Below are 19,890 nucleotides of genomic sequence, written 5' to 3' on the forward strand. Positions count from 1 at the left end.
ACAGCTGACTTCATGGTATGGTACCTCCAGAGATATGAAAAGAAAAAGGACAGGATCAACCTGGTGAACGTAATGAAGGATATTTTGTAAGCATTTCTTACCAAGCACTTAATATGTTTGAACTGTGTCTTCCTGAAAGCTAAAATATGCTAATTCAGGGATTAGCACAGCTACTGTAATTCATAACTACAGTACAAAGTTCTGTGTTTAAGCCTTCTCTTGGTCGACTTCTCTGTGAATATAAGAAGCAGGGAAGATCAATCAGTTTTCAGAGCATCAGTGTGGTTTGTGTATAAACTCATAGAAATAATACCATACCAGTTTTTAAGCCTGCTCAATCCTGAGTAGGGCTGTACTGGCTGGAGCCTATCCCAGCATGCATAGCTTACTTTGCCCAACTTCATTCTGCTGCCAGCCTGTGCCTTTAGTACATATAATTTGACATATGGGCTATAACTTTTGCTGTGTCCTTTCTGTAACAGCATTTGGGGGTCAACAGGTGTGTTCAGCTTTTCATTGTTGGTTGGCAAGTAGATCTTGAAGCTTACAGATATGATCATATCAATTTGTAGAAATCAACACAAGCTTATTTAAAAAAAAACTATTTAATTTAAAACAGCTTTTAAATATCTGTGTAGTTTTCTCACGAAGCATAAGAGATTTTAAAAAATGTGAGTAAATATCCAATGAGCAGGCCCCATAGTCTCAGCTGCAGTATAAAGCTGATAGTATACAACAGTAAGTGAATAGACAATGGGTTTTGTAATTAATGGCATTTTCTTTTTGCAGTAAAAAGGATGAATGATATGTATAAGCATCTTTAATGATTTAAAATAAGAGGCATGCATACAAGTCTGCTTGGATGAATCAATCAATCAATCAATCAATCTATCTATCTATCTATCTATCTATCTATCTATCTATCTATCTATCTATCTATCTATCTATCTATCTATCTATCTATCTATCTACTTGTACACCTGATTATCCATGCAATCGGCCAATTATTTTGCAGAAGTGCAATACAAACAGTCATGCAGATACAGGTCAGAAGTTTCAGTTCATCTTCACATCAAACACTAGAATGGGGAGAAATGTGACCTCAAGTGATTTCAACCGTAGCATGATTGCTGGTGCCAAGTGGGCAGGTCTGAGTATTTCTGTAATTCCTGATCATCTGAGATTTTTATGCACAATAATCTCTAGAGTGTATTTAGTGTGGTGTGAAAAATAAAAAACATCCAGTGGGTGGCAATTCCATGGACAGAAAAGCCTTGTAGATGAGATCAGAGTTCAGAGGAGAATGTCCAATTCTGATATACTCTATAAAACTGTGGTGAGCAGAAAAGCATCTCAGAATGCACAACATGTCATACCTTGAGGCAGATGGGCTACAGCAGCAGAAGAACACATTGGGTTCAACTCTTGTCAGCTAAGAACTGAAAGTTGAGGCCACCAAAACTGGAGCAGTTAAATGTTGAAACACATAGCCTGGTCTGATGAATCCTGATATCTGCTGAAAAACATAGATGGTAAGGTCAGAATTTACGGCCAACTGCAAAAATCCATGTGCCCAATCTGCCTTGTGTGAACAGTCCAGGCTGGTGATGGTGTTGTAAAGGTTTGTGGAATGTTTTATTGTTATAATTTGGGTTTATTAATACCATTTAATCATCTCTTGAATGCCACTGCCTATTTGAGTATTGTTATTGGCATGTGCATCCTTTACTGCGAAGGTCTACAGGGAGTTCCTTGGACTTTATGGTTTGGTTTTTGTTTTAGTCTTCATATGCAGAGTTAATTGTGGGACCTCATACACACAGGTGTGGGCCTTTTTAAATGATGTCCAATCAACTCAGTTGGCCAAAGGTGGACACCAATCAAGTACTAGAGACATCTTAAGGAAATGTAAAGAAAACAGGATGCACCTGAGCACAATGTGTACTGCCACACAGTTTTTTAATATATTTTCAAACCTTTCTGAAAACTTGCTTTTACTTTGTCATTATGGGTTATTGTATGTAAATTGATAGGCAAAAATGGGAAAATTATCCATTTAAAATTAAATCTACCAACACAATAAATTGTGCAGAAAGCAAACAGGCCAGAATATGTTGTGCATCTATTGAAGCTGCAGAAAATAAAGCAAAGAGTTTATCATTCAAATTAAGTTTACGAAAATTAGTCCAAGCCACAGTCCAGACATGGACAAAAATTCACATGGAAAAGACAAATGAGTGCTTCACTTGATGCAACTAAAAAAACAATGTTAGTCCACACAGCATTAGACTTTTCCTTACACACTTGATATCATTAAAAGCTGCTTTATCAATGACAAGATAAATTAGGAATGTAATTGGCTGATAAGCAGCCAGCCAAAGACTGGCTTCCTGATATATAAATGTTACCATGTAACAAGCTCAGGAGTAGAGGATACACTTCTGACTTTACCTGCTTTTCCCTAAACCAGAAACAAGAGGGCCTAGAGTTACAGCTTAACACTAGAGCAACTATCTCACCTACAGCAGTGCATTTTGAGTAAGATTACTGTAATGAGCTAACTATAATTCTAGAGAAACACTAAATGAGTAGTTTGTAAAAATCATGAAACATGAGATAACTTCTAAGAAAATTAAGAACAGCCCTTTTTTGTTGAATATTTCTCAGCGTTGTCTCTCATACTTTGCATCTTTATGTTGATATACAAGCAATTATCCTACATATAATTTTTGCATTTTTCAAACAATGTATTTATTTGTTTAAATAAGTGTGGTTGAGTTATATTGATTAGATCATATAAGTAAGAATCTCACTCTTCTCTAAACACATGACAATAGACAATCAGTCATTTTCTTACCTGCCTAATCCTGAACATGGTTGCAAGGGCATGCGACTGTGCCACCCACGTAACAATATTGACCCTATATAAGTGTAAAAGCCATTAGCCCTGATCCATACGGAAAGGTAAGGAAAGTAAAGTGAAAGTCTTACCTAAATGTATCATTAATTATTGGTGGCCTGCTGGTGGTTTTTACACCTCATCTACATGTCATGTCTACCAAACCTTTGAATCACATCTTTAGCAACAACTACACCAGTTTAGCACTCTCTAGTGGCCCCTGGTGTCCACACAACTCTGAGCCTTCACTTTCTCTCTGCAGACCCCATTTTCTAGATAGTCGTCTTACTGTCTCATCTCTTAAAGGGCAACTTGTCTCCTGCTCTCCCAACCCGAGGCTCCTGCCCTCTCTTAGACTTATTCAGTCTCTCCATGGCCTCATTCTCCCTGAAGAAAAACTGAAGACTCACAACAGGACCATAAGCTTAGACTATTATTTTGGTAAAAATTAAAAAAAAAAACAGTCATTTGAAGGTGCAATTTTCTGAGCTAATGATTACAGTGCCATACTTTGTAGTAGAGATAGGCCCTCTGCAGCAAAATATGGGAATCACAGTGGCTCCCATTGCACTTCTTTTAAGGTTAAGGACCATCAAAACCCTTAGCCCGAGCTTTACAGTACTTGGAAGACAGTGGTAGCTGTATAAGGTTTTTGCATGTTTTTCGAGGAAATCAATAAATCTTGCATCACTGAAAAATCTCCCTTTGAATGTACGTTTTGATATAAGTTCCTTTTTGTCAGTGTCTTCTGTATCTGGAAGTTGTACCTGTTACAGATTATATGAATAATTTTAAACAAGTGTGGGATGAAGTACATGAAAATTAAAAGAGAATAAGGAGATGAACGGCATGGAATTTTTAAACAAACTGGTCCTGTAATAATAAAATTCCACTACCAACTAATTATTTTCAGTGCCAATCAAAGGTCATATGGGGGCCCCCTCTCAGAGTCCAGGAATATGCACCCCTTCAGTTACCAAAATGGCACCACTCATCCTTAGGGTGGATAAGGTCCAGAGCACACAGTGCCTGAGTTACATAAACAATGTCCCTCGGTGTCCATAGCACTCATTCAGTATTACTAGACTTCAAAGACCAAAGGAAGGGTCACACTCAGCGTTCCGAAGCACACACCCCTTTAGTTACCAAAACTGAGGCCTTCAGTGTCTTTAGCTCGGGGAGGTTGGAGGGTGTGCAGGATTTATTAACTTTAATAAATCCTGCTTCTTGGGTAACAGCACCCTAGGTGATCACCTGCATTGACTAATAAATTGACCGGCTCTGATTACTGTATTTGTCTAAAATTTTACATATTGTGTCTAAAACTTGTTTTTACATATTCAACGCCTCCTGTTGCTTCTATCTTATAATTGTAGATAGAACATCAAAGCATGAGATCAAAAAACTGATTGACTTTGCATGGGTTCATAAGCTCGAGGCATTGTGACCACGTGGGAGGAGAGGGGGTGGTACGTGTTTTACGAAGGACAATAGGACTGTGAGGGAAACAAGGTTTTAGCAAGACTAGGCAAAAGGATTGTCCTTAGAGGGACTGAAATTCACTACTGGGATCACAGGAGCACGAAAAACCAAAGTGTGAGGCAGAAGAAGCTGATTAGACAAGACCATGAGTTCCTGACTATTACTAAATTAACTTTCCTAACCACTACTTTCAGAAGCTTAGCTTTCAGTTTGTTTAAGTCCAAAAACTTGGACATTGAGGGGTGAGTTTTTAAACTGTCAAGAACTGATGTCCTGATGCCACATAAGTACCGGTCAAATGGATACTGTCAACTAATAGAAATGATAAATAAGATGGCTTTATACAAAAATAAAGAAACTGGCATCATGTACTTGCAGTAAAATATTTTTTTAAATTAAACAAAGCAAACACGTCTAGGGTGAAATGTGGAAATAGCTTCACAAAAAAACACTGAAACAATGAAACCTGAAGGATGAGTTCATCGCTTATGTTTAAGACGAGGCACTCTATTAACATTTTACAAATAATTCTAGCATTTTTTTCTCTCCTGTATTGATTATGTCAAGGTGCAACCATTCTGTGCATTGGTTGTGATAAATAAAAAGAGCTCACGGAAAAAAGGAATTATTAATATAAACATTTTAAAATAAAAATATAATCTAAACTACTTTAATCTAATCTAAAAGGATATTCTTCTGGCTTTGACCTTTCATCTGCTTATTGACTTTGAGTTAATTATTTCCTTATAAAGTTGATAACAGTTTCTACTAATATTTTGATGCCAGCTATATCTGACTACTCACATTTGGGTTGTCCTTAAAATTCCCTTTCTATTTCTGTCTTGATCAGTTCCATAATAAGATAAAAACGGTTATAATGGAGTCCTGCCTGTTTTCCTAGTTGCTCATGCTCTGTGCTTTTCTTTCCCATCTGCAATCTCCCTGTCTGCCTGACCATCTATCTTTATATATGGTATATAATGTCACAGTTTGTTCCTACTTGGGTAACATCAGTTGGTAGACCAGGCGAAGCCCATCATGGAGAAGGATGAGAACTTTAGATGCTTCAAAGCTTGCTTTGCTTCTTGTTGAGGGAGTGGCAAAACCTATGCCAACTTGGAGAAGTCCTGAAAGGTCCTCAAGGAAGACAAAAGTCAGCCTGCCCTAGTAACATTGAAAGGAAAACTGCCCTGTTTAGTCACATTACCTCAGGGTCATATAAAAGAGGTCAAAAGACAAGGAGGGCAGCTCAGCTAAATTTATAAACCAGATTGACACATAATAACATGATGACTGGGGCAGAAACCTGCAGAACTAATAAACTGCTCTCTTCTTTAAGTTGGCTTAAAAGCCTGTAGAGAAAAACCTGCAGCACTTCCCCTTTCAGAAGGATAATAATAAAGGCAGTGACAGCTCAGAATGCACCTCTTGCTCTTGCTTTATTGATATGCCAAAAGGTACTTCCTATAGATAATCATTTTTATCATGAATACTTATTCATTAACAAATTTTAATAGGCCAAGGGACAAAAAAGAGCTATACAGACATAAAACATGGAAACTGACTGTCTCTCAATACTGTGCTGTGCAGAGACACCATTTTGAGCCACTGCAAAAGGGAGCAAAACAAATAAAATGCTTAAATAAAAAGTTTAAATCCAGATATGCCAGTTATAGGTCATCCATGAACAAGAATTTAAGTAACTTTAGAAGATCTGTAAAATGTATGGCTGAATGTATATGGGCGTGGAAGGTGCATCTAAATTTGGAGGAGTGATGTAAATTAATTTAAGGAATGTTTCTTCAATTAGCTGCCAAACGCAACAAAAGTCACAATAGAAAAATAGCAAAAAAATCTATCTATCTATCTATCTATCTATCTATCTATCTATCTATCTATCTATCTATCTACACACATAATGTACAGTTATATAGCCCCATCTGCTGTACAAGGCCTTAGATATTCACATTAAATGTTATCCCATCTTCAAGGAAAACATAACCCAACCCTTCTTTACTTGCTAAAGGTGAACAATGACATTACATTACATTTTGCACTGACTGCTCACAATAACTCTCCATCATCATGAGTTGGCTTTCACCTTTACATGAAGTGTGGTAGTTGAATGCAAAGAAGCTAAAGTCATGTCTCTGACAATCTTATACAATCACAAGATTGTACAAACTGGCACCTCAACTAAGATAAGAATATTAATAAATGAATCTTAATTTTACTTAATGCCTTTCAGGGAAAGCATAAATAAAAGAGGTTTTGCAAAGAAAGAAATAAGAAAAAGAAATAAGATTACAGTAAAGGCACTAAATGTAAAGCTAATTATGAAAGGAAACTAAGTCTACGTCCACACTACTATGTTTTCATTTAAAAACACAGATATTAGAGTCGTGGGCGGCACAGTGGCGCAGTAGTAGCGCTGCTGCCTCGCAGTTAGGAGACCCGGGTTCGCTTCCCGGGTCCTCCCTGCGTGGAGTTTGCATGTTCTCCCCGTGTCTGCGTGGGTTTCCTCCCACATTCCAAAGACATGCAGGTTAGGTGGATTGGAGATTCTAAATTGGCCTTAGTGTGTGCTGTGTGTGTCCTGTGGTGGGTTGGCACCCTGCCTAGGATTGGTTCCTGCCTTGTGCCCTGTGTTGGCTGGGATTGGCTCCAGCAGACCCCCATGACCCTGTATTCGGATTCAGCGGGTTGGAAAATGGATGGGTGGATGGATATTAGAGTCCATTTTCACCTTTCATCCACACTAACCCACTGTTTTTACCCCCAAAAATTGAGACTTCTGAAAAGACTCTACTCTTTTGAAAACATTGGCTCAGCATTTTATTGTGGACTGGTGGAAAACACAGACTTTTGAAAATGCAGACTCTAATCATTCTCTGATTTCTTTATGCGTATTACATGGCTCTGGCCTATTGGATCCTGCTCATTACGTCTCATTCCATGATTAGTCACCCATCGTGGAATAAAACAATATTCCAACATATAGAGGGCATAGAAGAGTTGCTTTTCATATCACTTGCTGTTTTGCTTGCCTGCATGCACATAAATTGTGTTTTATAAAATTTGAATGTTTCATATTTGTTCAAAGGCCAAATAATTTCCAGGTAGCTACACTTTTGTGATATATTTTGTGGCCCGCAGTGTTACTTTTCCTTCAAGGAATTTTTTCGCAGATACACATATTCCTTTATGCCCAGTGTAGGAGAATGTCAACTTTATAACCATTTTTGGTGATTTTAGTCTGAGTGGTGATACTTTCATAAATGTTATGAAAACACTAACATGGATGGAGATTGTTCTTCTTTAACAATGCCACTTTAAATGCAAATGTAGTGTGGACATAGCCTAACAAGTACAGACAGTAGTATTAGCATTAACAGTTTGGTTATTGTTTATTTATATAATCTCCTTTTAAGATGAGTTGCACTCTCCACATTATTAAGGTACAAGATAAATCAAAAAGGTCATCTACCCAATCTTTAAATCTCTTAACCTACTTCAGTATCCTAAGTGTCTGAAACCTATCGTGGAACCAATGAGTGTAAGGCAGGAAATGACACTAGCAACATGGATTGAACCGCACATTTTATGAACACAAACAGAACACACACACAAAAAAAATGGAGCACTCCTGTTTTTGATTTTACTGAAACTCATCCAATCATCCCATGTTGGCTGCATAAACTGAAATGTAAGATCCGATTGTGGACGAGACACCACACACTCCAGGTCACTCACAAGCCAATGTTTGGTGCGGCCATTTAACTTAACATGCTTGACTTTGAACTGTAAGGAGACACAAGGTAGAAAACTGCAGTTGTTTCAGCCGTCATCTGTCATCTGTTGAAAGCCTTGGCTGTCTGGGGCAAATTTAATCCTGGGTGTCTAGTGAAGTTAAACTACCCAGAAGATTCCAAAAACTAAATCAGATACTCTTAAATTAGCAGGATTCATCCCAACGAGTCCTTTACCCCAAGGCAAATTCTTGACCTTAACAAGAAAATGTGTTATTCAAACAAAAGGAACTGCTGTTAGGCCAAAAAAATCTTAAAATCTAGTAGAACTGCAAAGTTTCTTCAGCCAACCCATAATGAAGAGAGTCAATTTTAAATGTTAAAATGTCAAAGCATTTACATATACCATATAGCTATCTGCTGTGGTGGGCTGGCGCCCTACCCGGGGTTTGTTTCCTGCCTTGGGCTCTGTGTGAGCTAGGATTGGCTCCAACAGACCCCCATGACCCTGTAGTTAGGATATAGCGGGTTGGATAATGGATGGATGGATATACCTATCTGATGCATTTATTCATGTCCACTTAAAATTTCAAATGGCTTGTCCACTTTTTTTCATATTTAGAGCCTATAGATCCATTGAATTGCTCGGTTTGCAAATTTAGGCAGTGGGGTGGGAAGGTGACAGCATCATGGTCTTCACTCCAACACAAGTAGGCCATGGTGCCTAAAAATGATACAGGACTTTTTTCACTTTAAAGACTGTGGCTACTGGTGCTGGAGTCACAAAGACTGCAGTCATACAACAATGGATGCCTGAGACTCCTATTACTTAATCTAAGAAGCAAGTGAATAAAATGTTCTCGTTTTAGATTTTTGTGCTTTTATTGAAAAAGGTGATAGACAAATATCAAAACAGAGCAAAATGACTAGAACGAAAAAGAAATCCAACCTGCTTTAACTTAGGCCAGCCCTGAAGGAGAGCAGCAGGCAGTTTTTATTATGTCAGAATCATGAAAGACAAAGCAGACCCCACACAATCAGTGACTGGGCCAGTGGAACCCAACACCAGCCTTAACCAATAGGGCATCCACTAAAACAACAGCGTAATATGTCGTTGAAAACAAGAATAAATAATTTATGAATCAGTAAATAAGCACTGATCTAACTCGATTCCTGTTTGTCATAAGGGGTCCCCAGTCTAACAAAAATGCCAGTATTAGTCAAGTTTCATTTTTAACAATCGAACACTGGGCATGGTTGCGAGAGTCGACTCGGCTATTTTTGTTCTTGCATAAAGAATTCATTTTCCAAGGCAGGTGCCTAACTTTGGAAGTTAATCTGAAACCTGCCTTAAATAATTGTTAACTCTGCTGATCATGTGAGTCAGTGCAGAGTTTACGAGTCGGAGCCTCACAGCGTCACCCGCGCCCCGTCCCCACCTCCAGCATGCAGGGCTGCAATCCTTTGACCCGTTTCGAGCAGGTCTTGCCTCCAATCCTGCGGGCTTTGCCGTGCGGCTTTACAGATCCTGCCTCTTTAAGGTTTGTGATTGAATCTTCGCGTGACTGACCAGGCTGCCTGAGGATTGTCCAGAAGTTGAACAGTAAACCACCCCCCATTGCTATCTCTGATTTCGCACGCAATTCCAGAACAGGAGCTGCAGTAGGAGACGGGGTGAGGGGTGCACACTTGCACTAGCGCACGCACGCACACACTGCGGTTACGTCTAACTAACGATTTCTACAACATAAACTAAGGCTTTCCTCCAATACGGATATTCCTATTGCCATATCTCGTCTTTCTCCAGGCAATGCAAATCTGAGAAATCACTTCTTTTAATAAGAGAACTCCTTAATATTCCCGTTAAGAAAGAGTACCGTGCAGCTTCTTTATGACATGGTTTAAAGGACGTGGAAGCAAATAACGTTCTATAAATCTATGCATTCGATAATGATGTAATTTTGTACAGGTAATCATAAAGGAATACATCTTTTAAAGACCCTATTTAAAATAATAATAATGTAAACGTCGCCAGTAGTTAAAAGGTGCATGATCCGTGTCTCATTATATGTTCATTCCTTTGCCTGTCAAAAAAAAAAAAAAAAATCAAACATTGCATCCGCGTTTCTCTTGCCACCTTTTGTGTCTTGTCTGTCTGTTTCTCTTCTCACGCGATCCCAGCTGCCTGTCACGGCATGGAAATGAACGTAGTACTCTGTACTTGCTTAGCCTTTAACCCTTCAGCGGTAACCTTGCATCTCCCCCCGGCCTACACAATCAGGGGGGGCTTAGCCAGTTAGCTCTCACGCAACTCCAGCAATCTTTAACCCGAAGTAACAGGTGTACACAAAGGAGCGAGACACATTTATCACGATGCATTAAAAGCGCCCGCACCGCGCTGCCACACTAGCATGGTGGGAGAGCCGAGCTCAACGAGGCAGCAACTCACGGCAACGGGCCAAAGGGGAAAGTGTTAGCGCTATTAGAATTTAAATGCAGAAAAATGATTTTTAAAAATGCAGAAAAGTAACATGCAACATTTTTAATTTTTAAAATGCCGCCTTAACGCATGACACGCAATGTATTTCACAATGCTGCATTTCGAGGGTGTGTTACAAACTTGACAAGCAAGATCTCGAGCGAAACACAGGTTTTATTAATGGGCATCTATATCGTGTCGGAATTAGAAATATGTAAACTACTACTGTTACCAGTATTTAAAATGTTCTAATCAAATTAACATGTTTATGCGAATCAGGAAGGCAGTGACTTTAAGTACACTGGAAGAATCAATTTACTGTTACTAAGCAAACATAACATACAAATCTTAAAAACCCCGAAGTCCTTAATGTCTATTTAGCCGTACCTTGATTGTTTGATTTAAAGAAAAATCACAATAAATATAATTATAATAATGATATTAGTATTAATACTGCTAACTGTTCTTACTAATATACTCTTAAAAAGAAAGGTGCCGATTCCATAAAGGAAACATTTTTGGTTCCCATCACAAAGGTTCTAGAAAGAACCTTTTTATTTAGATCCCATAAATAGCCATGAATAGATAATAACCGATTTGTGAAATACCAACGGGCGCCTGATTTTAAAAGGTCTCTTGCTGTATATAATCATACTGGCTACCAGGTTTTCTTGATTGGTCACTAGTGTGCTAGATATACTGCATTTAAAAGATTTCAGTTTCGTCCACGTATTACGGACCCTGTCAAAGCCCAAGGAACCAATTTTTAATGCAAAGAACCGCAATGGAGTTACAAGAAACCACAAAACCAGTAAAGTGCCATTTTGGAACCTTTATGTTTAAGAGTGTACTTCCACTGAACATAAAAAATGTTTGTTTTGTAGTTCGTTCCGAGAACACCACAATAAAATAAACGGAAGTACATAAAGACACTATCATTAGAAAATGTAATATAAGATAACACTGAAAGAACACCATCAAAACACGTGTGCAGATGCATGTAAATTACAAGCGATAAATACGAATAAACAGAAAGTCAAACCGCTGATTTCAAATACAAACGACAAACGATTTCTGGCATACAACATAGAGTCTGCATTTACTAGTTATTTCTATTTCTTGTAGCAAAGCTGATAAGGTTAAATTAACATTTGAAAATATATGAAAATATATTTTTCATATCTACACTTTTAATAATTAATTTAACACGGAAAAAAACTTATTTAACATTGGAGATTCTATTGTGCATTACAATTACAAATAATAATAATAATAATAATAATAATAATAATAATGAAAGGCGCACTCCGTCATCCTCCTGCTTTGCACCCGACAATGTTCACATGGACTCCGTTTGTCTGAATGCAGTAAGCGTGTTCAGAAAACTCATTCGTATTGATAACAATAAAAGGCTTTATTTTAGCTGTCAGACTAATTGCTATTATTATGAAAGCTACTTCTATAACTTATTATTATTACTACTGTTATATAAAATAAGCACACTGTGTGGTGTTCAGCTTTAGGGACACAGTTTTCAGCTTTTTTAATTGTAAGGCTGCTCGAGCATACTAGTGTTGCAAATAATGTGAAGGTTTGTGAACTTCAAGTATACTTAAGATGATGAGAGAATTTGATCGTGCTTTTAGTACATCACTTTTTCGTTACAAATTGATCAGATAACGTTTCTTTAACTTTTTCGCCGTAAACATTTTAAGTATTTAACATTTGGCGAGCAAATATTGCGATTTGCAACAGATGAACGAATTGCTTTTCATATTTGACTGATTCTTTAAACGCTTGTTCGTTTAAACTTTTGAGAGTTACAGTTATCAGGTCAGCTCAGCTACAGTGTATGTATTTGATTGATTTTAATATTTTCATTTATTTAGTGTATACTGGAAAAATCCAGTATTGCGGTCCTCACAATCTCTGCATTGGAATTAGCGGATTCAAAAAATCACTGACGGATATTCAAAAAATCCGTTATTCGCATTCCCAAATGCATCTTCTATTTTCTAAGTAAAGTTAATTGTTAGTTTATAGTGAACATTTAAATAAGATGCTTATTCATGATAATAGATACTATGAATCAGGTAAAAACAATCCAATATTCTAGGTGTGAATGTACTTCAAAATAATACAAAAAGAGTATGGTGCATAATTTACCTCAAATATGACCTTCAGATTTTAATGACAGCCCACCTATTCCTCAATAAATACCTTTTGGGAAGCGCTTAATCCAGTGTTAGGGTCACGGAAGGTGCTGTCTCTCTTTGCAGTCGGGTTTTTGGAATAAAGTCCAGTGCAGGACACCCATGCACGCTCACATAGTGGACCAAATTAAACAAACAAGCAAAGACAACTTGAATGTCAGAAGAAATAACCGCGTGCCCCCAAAGACAACACGCGCATCAGTGATCCCCTCAGACCCGCCTGAGTTTGAATCGTACAAATAACAAAGGATTGAAGGTATCACTTTTCAATATATTTAAACATAATTTGTGCAATCTGTTAATTGGACAAATTCTAATTTAGGCGTGTTATATTCTAAACATAATTGCAAGGCCCGTTATCAACATTTTAGGGATATCTATGCTACAGTTACAATAGAAAACCTGAAATAAAAGTACTCTGGTAAAATGTGGTGTTTTGTACAGCTTCAGAAACTGCCTAGAAACCGTTGAACTGTAATTGTATTAACAACTTTTTTTTTTCATTACTAGCCAATTCACTTATTACAAAAAGTTAGACATTAAAAGTCATATAACTGTGCATTTAAATATTTGTATTACAATTGGTTTGAATTAATTTGTACCCATGTATTCATATTTGTGTTGCACAGAGAGTTTTCATAGCCTTCCTTTTTCTGCATGCCTTTTTGTGTAAGGTTCATGGTAAGCAGAACTGCAGTACCCCACATAAAAGGTCCATCATTGTCTGACCCACTTGTCCATTTGACTGCATTGGGGAATACAAAGGATTTTTCAGTTAAAAAATTGTATTTAAAAAAATCATTTTGGACAATTCCTGCAGTTATTACACCCGTCATCTGTCATCTGTTGACAGCCTTGGCTGTCTGGGGCAAACGTAATCCTGGATGTCTTGTGAAGTTAGGCTGCCCATGGAAAATCAAATCAAATACTTTTAAATTATTAGGATTCAGCCCAACGGGTCCTCCCCAAGGCCATGTCTTGACCCTTAACAAGAAAATGAGTCAATCAACCAAATGAACTGCTGTTAGGCCAAAAAAAAAAAAATCTTAAAATTACTAGAGCTGCAAAGTTTCATTAGCCAACCCATAATGAAGGGATTCAATTTTAAATGTTAAAATGTCAAAGTGCTTGTGTTAACTATGTACTGTACCTAACTTGTTCATTTATTTAAGTCCACTTACAATTTTAATGATAATAATACTTATTATTTATATAGCTCCTTATTATACATTTACATGCAACTCAAGATTCTTTCCACAGATTAACCAACAAAACAAAAATATGCCACATTTACCTGGGTTATTATCATTAATTAATACTGTGATAATTTCTAATAAATTATAAGTACACTAAATACAAAATAAATCAGGCATTGCTAAGCAAAATTTAACTACTAAAGTGCAAACCAAACTTTCACTCCTATTAAAAAAATATATATATTTATACATTAAGGTTGAAAATAAAACAACCAGATTTAATTTTTTTACAGTATATATCTACATTTTACCTAGGCACATGTGCATGGCAACCCATTGAGTAGAAACATGTTTGAAGTTATTAAAATGAATGAAATGATACAAAATCACATAAAACAGTCCATGGCGGTTGCAGTTGATTTAGGATGTAGATGAAGTTTTTGGTTCCTGAATGTGAGTGTTAGCAGACACAGAGGAGAGGAAACAAAGGCCTCCTACAATGAACCATAGAAGAAAAGTAAACCTCTGGAGGGCCATGGACAGAAGACAGAAAAGAGCAAATCAAATAGTCCACAAGGTCTGATGATAATCAGTTTCTGCATCATGAAAGTCAGAATGATCTCGGCCAGCTGGTTGTCCATCCTCCACTGGGCACAGATGATACACTTAGCACAGTCATCAATAACGGTTTCCAAGTGCTCCTCATTTTTCTCTAGTATCCCAGGTGACTGCATGAAAGTGCTAAACTTAAATTTCAAGTGGCGCTTCCAGCTATTTTCATATTTTGAGTGATGGATCCACTGAATTGCTCAGTCTGAACATAGGCAATGGTGGGGGTCTCAGTGACAGCATCATAGTTTGCACTCCAACATCTTCACAATGGTGCCTAATTGACAAAGAACTTTTTTCATTTTAAAGACTGCGGCTATGTGCTGGAGTCACAAAGATTTTAGTCATACATCGTACATGGATGTCTGAGACAAGAAGAAAGCGAATAAAATGTTTTCTTTTTCAATTTTTTTGTGCTTTTATTGGAAAGGTGATAGACAAATATCAAAACAGAGCAAAATAACTAAAACACAAAAGAAATCCATCCTGCTTTGACTCAGGCCAGCCCTGAAGGAGAGCAGCAGGCAGTTTTGATTATTTCACTGCCATGATGAAGCCAACTCAAGTTTTAAAGCATGAAGGAAGAGAACCTTGGTAAAATTTCTTAAAGATCACATCTTCTTAAGGAAAGAGGAGAAGCACTGCTCACAATTAATCAGACTAGACACCTTTACACAATAAACCTTTACTGTAAAGTTAAATACCATTAAAAGAAATGTACTTATAACAGGTTAATGCAAAAAGAGAAATGAAGAAATCCTAAATGAATCATGGCTTTTAGGTGTTTGTGAAGAATGCTGGCCTCGATGTCAGGTGAAAAAGGAATAAAGTCACAACTGATTTATTTTTAAGTCTGTAGCATATAAACAGCAGAAACCCAGAGGGTAATATAAGATACTTTTACTGTGTCGTTCTCCAGAAGAGGCTTGCAGGTATGCAGTTTCTGTAAAGTGACTAAGGCTCTTGCTGACAGTACAATATAAAACAAAGGGTGTGGCGTTAGGACAGCTTCATTAAGTTGAGACTCCTAAAAAATTCAAACGGCAATTGCAAAAATGGTACTGATGATTATTGAGATGACAGTATTGCACGCTATGAGATTTTTGACTGTCACTCTGAAAAGTAATTTATATTTTTCTAATTATATCCGAAACTGAAAAATGCGAAGATGCTCAGATTTTTAGCTAGAAAAAAACGCTAAGAATGTTTCAGTTTTTAAAAAGAAAATGTTATTGCACATTCGCAACTTAGGACCCTTAGTACCTATGAGTATACTGTTTACTTATTTTTATATACTTTGATTTATTTTAAACTAATACTAATTTTTTAAAACAATTATGAGAAATGACATGGTGAACTACATCAAAAAGGAAAGCGAAAGCGACTCTTATAGGTCTGCCTTGTTTTCCTTGCTTTGCGTTTACTCCGGGACATCCGTACCTTCCAGACTGGCTCTGAATGAATGTGCCACCAGTGCCCTGTGCCCAGGGGTTCTGCTCTGACTTTGACCCATGATCTTTTAACTAAAAAAGCAAGGTCATAAAACCTCTTAACGGTAAAATATTTCATTCTTTGCTGAAAGGAATTCATTCATTAGCGCAGCTGCAATGTACGAGCGTGACGGTGTTCTTTGCGGCACTCTCAAAAATAAAGATGTCAAAGCTGTTCTTCAGACCAGTACCATAGGGGAACCACCCGCATGAAGGATCAAGAAAGAACTTTTATTTATTGAGATCTGTAACAGCCAATTCTCCCCGTGTCTGCGTGGGTTTACTCCGGGTACTCCGGTTTCCTCGCACAGTCCAAAGACAAGCAGGTTTGGTGCACTGGCGATCCTAAATTGTCCCTAGTGTGTGTTTGGTGTGTGTGTGTGTGTGTGCCCTGCAGTGGGCTGGCGCCCTGCCCGGGGTTTGTTTCCTGCCTTGCGCCCTATGTTAGCTGGAATTGGCTCCAGCAGACCCCCGTGACCCAGTAGTTTGGATATGGCGGGTTGGATAATGGATGGATGTAACAGCCAATACAATGAACAGATTATTTTAAATGGCTCAGATTTGTGAAAAGGTTTGCTGCATTCAATAGGACACCGCTCGGATTTTCTCGATCTGTTAGTATCCTGCTATAAGTAGCCCACTAAACTTCAACTATTTCTGCTTTGTGTAGGAACCATCTTAAAGCCCGAAGAACCGCCTTCATAGGCAAAGAGCCCATCTCATCTTTGTCAAGCAATGGAGGAACCACACAGTCCAGTAAAATACCATTTAGGAGCCTTTCTTTTTAAGAGTGTGGACCGATGGACTGTCATCGTGTCTAATTTTAGTTATTGTATTGCTCCCGATGCTGTACGTGTGGCCTCGAACGGGAATAAACGGGTTTGATGTGTAAATGCAAGCATATTATTTTCGTAATTCTTTGCAATCCGGTTATCTTCGCTAGTTGCAAGCCGCAGTCTGTCCCAGCAGTGCCTGGCACATAAAGGAATATGAGGCTAAAGTTGGTATACTTATTCACAGCTGTTTGTTCGGCTGGCAAATTTTTCGCTGTTCAATATTTAGTTCCAACCAGCTAATTCTGACACTGTGTTGACTTTTTCAAGTTGAGCTTTTCCGGGCCCAACGTGCCTACTTGAGTAAAAAGGAGGCACAAAGTTGGCATAGTTCCATATCAAATGAATGAGATTTACTGTGATGTTTAAAGGGCACTAGAAAGGATTAAAAAGCTATGGTCCACCCCACACTTTTGTAAAAATACAGATGTCTTTAGACCAGGTACCTGGGTCAAAAGGACTGGCATTGAACTCAAGTCGTCATACAGGAGTTAACACAAGAGCACTCATGCACTCATACAGTCAATTAACCTAATTTTCAAAAAAAGGGAATCATATTTCACACGCTACACTATCCAAACCAAGAATGTTACTGGGGCTTTAGGGCAGCATCCCTGTGCCTATATCAGATCTTATATAAACCTTACAGTTCAACCGTCTCACCTCAAAAACATTATGGTGATATGAATTGATGATACAGTATGTGACAAAGGGCCTTATTAAACAACAAAAAATATTTATTGTCACATTTTTAGAGTTATTTTGAGAAAATAAATTGACTTAAGTTTGCATTTAAATGAAAAATGCCACAGTTTTCATAAATGTGCATGCACACTATCATTCAACCCACAGCTTCAGTACTTTGTGACACATCCTTTAGCCTTTACAACTTCTAATAACCATTTCCGGTAAGTGCTGACAAGCTTCTTATACATATCTGTCGGAATCTTTGCCCATTCTTCACATACAAATGCCTCCAGCTCATTGATATTTGATGGCTTCTGTGCTGCAACTGTCTTCTTTAAATCCTAAGATATTGAGAAGGCCACTCCAGAACATTCCAGGATCTATTTCTCAACAAAGCTTTGGTTAACTGGCAGGTGTGCTTGGAATCATTGTCTTTCTGGAAAGTTCAATGATCACCAAAATTAAATTTCTGAACAGAAGGTGCCACCTTCCTCTCTAAAATGGCCTGGTATTTCCTGGAATCCATGGTTGCCAGTTACATGGTCAAGACTGCCAGATCCTATAGCAGAAAAACATCCCCACATCATTAATGACCCATATTTTACAGTGGGGATGGTATTGTTTTGGTCAGAAACCTGGACTTTCTCACACCAGACATATACCTCTGGTCAATGTGTCCAAACACTTTCAATTTAGTTACATCAGTCCATAGAACTGTTTCCTAAAGCTCTGCAGGCCTGTCCAAATTTCTTCTGGCTTATTCTAGTTGGCCTTTGATATTCTTTGTGGTCAAGACTTAAGTGGATCTTGGAAAGAAGCCATGAAATCCTTGTTTATTCAGTGCTAATCTTAGAATTGTTACTAAAGTACTTGTCCCGGTCTTCATCCCGTAGATGTTTTGCATTAATACAGGGGGTATTCTTAGATGTCCTGACTAAGTTATTAAGGGCTCTTGATGAAATATTGGGTTTTTTTCCCTCTGCCAGGGAGGTCTGCAGATGTGCCATGAGTTTTAAACTTCCTTATACTATATACAGTATACCGCTGCCCTGCAGACACAATGAAATAATTTCCCCTCTTGCCTTTTGTGAAAGCCCCTTGTTACTCATGACTGCAACTCACCTTTAACACCTTCACGGGTGGGGTTTGTATGCATCACAGCTGAAGCCAATTAAGGATCATTATTAAATTCCTTTAATTATGTTTAGCTCCAATTAGACCACAAAAAGTAGAAGAAGGTTTTAAAAACAGTAATATTATATAGAGGTTGAATAATGGTGACATGGCTATATTAATAGAATAAAATAAAATAAATATATGATCAAATATAATAAAATAAACTTTCTGATTGCAACTGCAAATTAACAGAAGCAGATAAGAAAATATGCAGTAATCTTACGGGCTACAAGTTTAACTAAAATTGTTATAAAGGTAAACGCAACGAGGTATGGGATTTTGTAAAACTCATCCATGAAAGCACTAAATATTTAAAAATGATAAGCGTCTTTTTTTTTTTTTTTTTCCTTTCTTGAACTGCCGTGTATAGGAAACCAACTGATTAAGAGACCGAGTCTCGGTATTATCACGACCAATGTTGATGCCGGTTTTTTACCTTCATTTACATTATAATGAACCAAGGTAGGTCCCTGAAATGTGTAGGAAATGTATAACCCAATATATAAGCTTATCATTGTCTTAAAAAGGATTAAAACTGATACACAATTAATTTGTACAGTTAATATGTAAATTAATTTAATCAAAGATAAATCAACTATTGCAGTGTCTCTAATTCAATTAATATCATTATCGAATTAAATTGATTAATTCAGTAGGTAAAATGAAAGTCTTTTTTGTTTGTTTGTTTGTTTTGTTTTCTGAGATAAAGGCTGTTTTATCTTAAATAATGATTTAGAAATTCACTGATGTGATATGATGTTTTTTTCTGTCAATTTTCAATTTGTTCCTAATTCGGATTGTGGATGAATACATTTTCAATGAAATAGGCGGGTTATTCAAAATAGACTATATTTGAATTTCCTAATGAGAATTATAATGCTTATGTAATCCAATCTAATTATACGATTTCCGAAAGGAATAGATTAGTAAATTATGCACATATTCATTTCTGAACTTCACGTATATGAAATTGTCGTAGGGACAAAGGGCGAAAGTCCGGGACGGATTGCCTTGATCTCCAAATAATATTAACAATATATGAGGCTAAAATCAATTTTTAAAACATACTGTATGGAA

The sequence above is a fragment of the Polypterus senegalus genome, chromosome 12, assembly GCF_016835505.1.
Source record: "Polypterus senegalus isolate Bchr_013 chromosome 12, ASM1683550v1, whole genome shotgun sequence".
NCBI lineage: Eukaryota > Metazoa > Chordata > Cladistia > Polypteriformes > Polypteridae > Polypterus > Polypterus senegalus.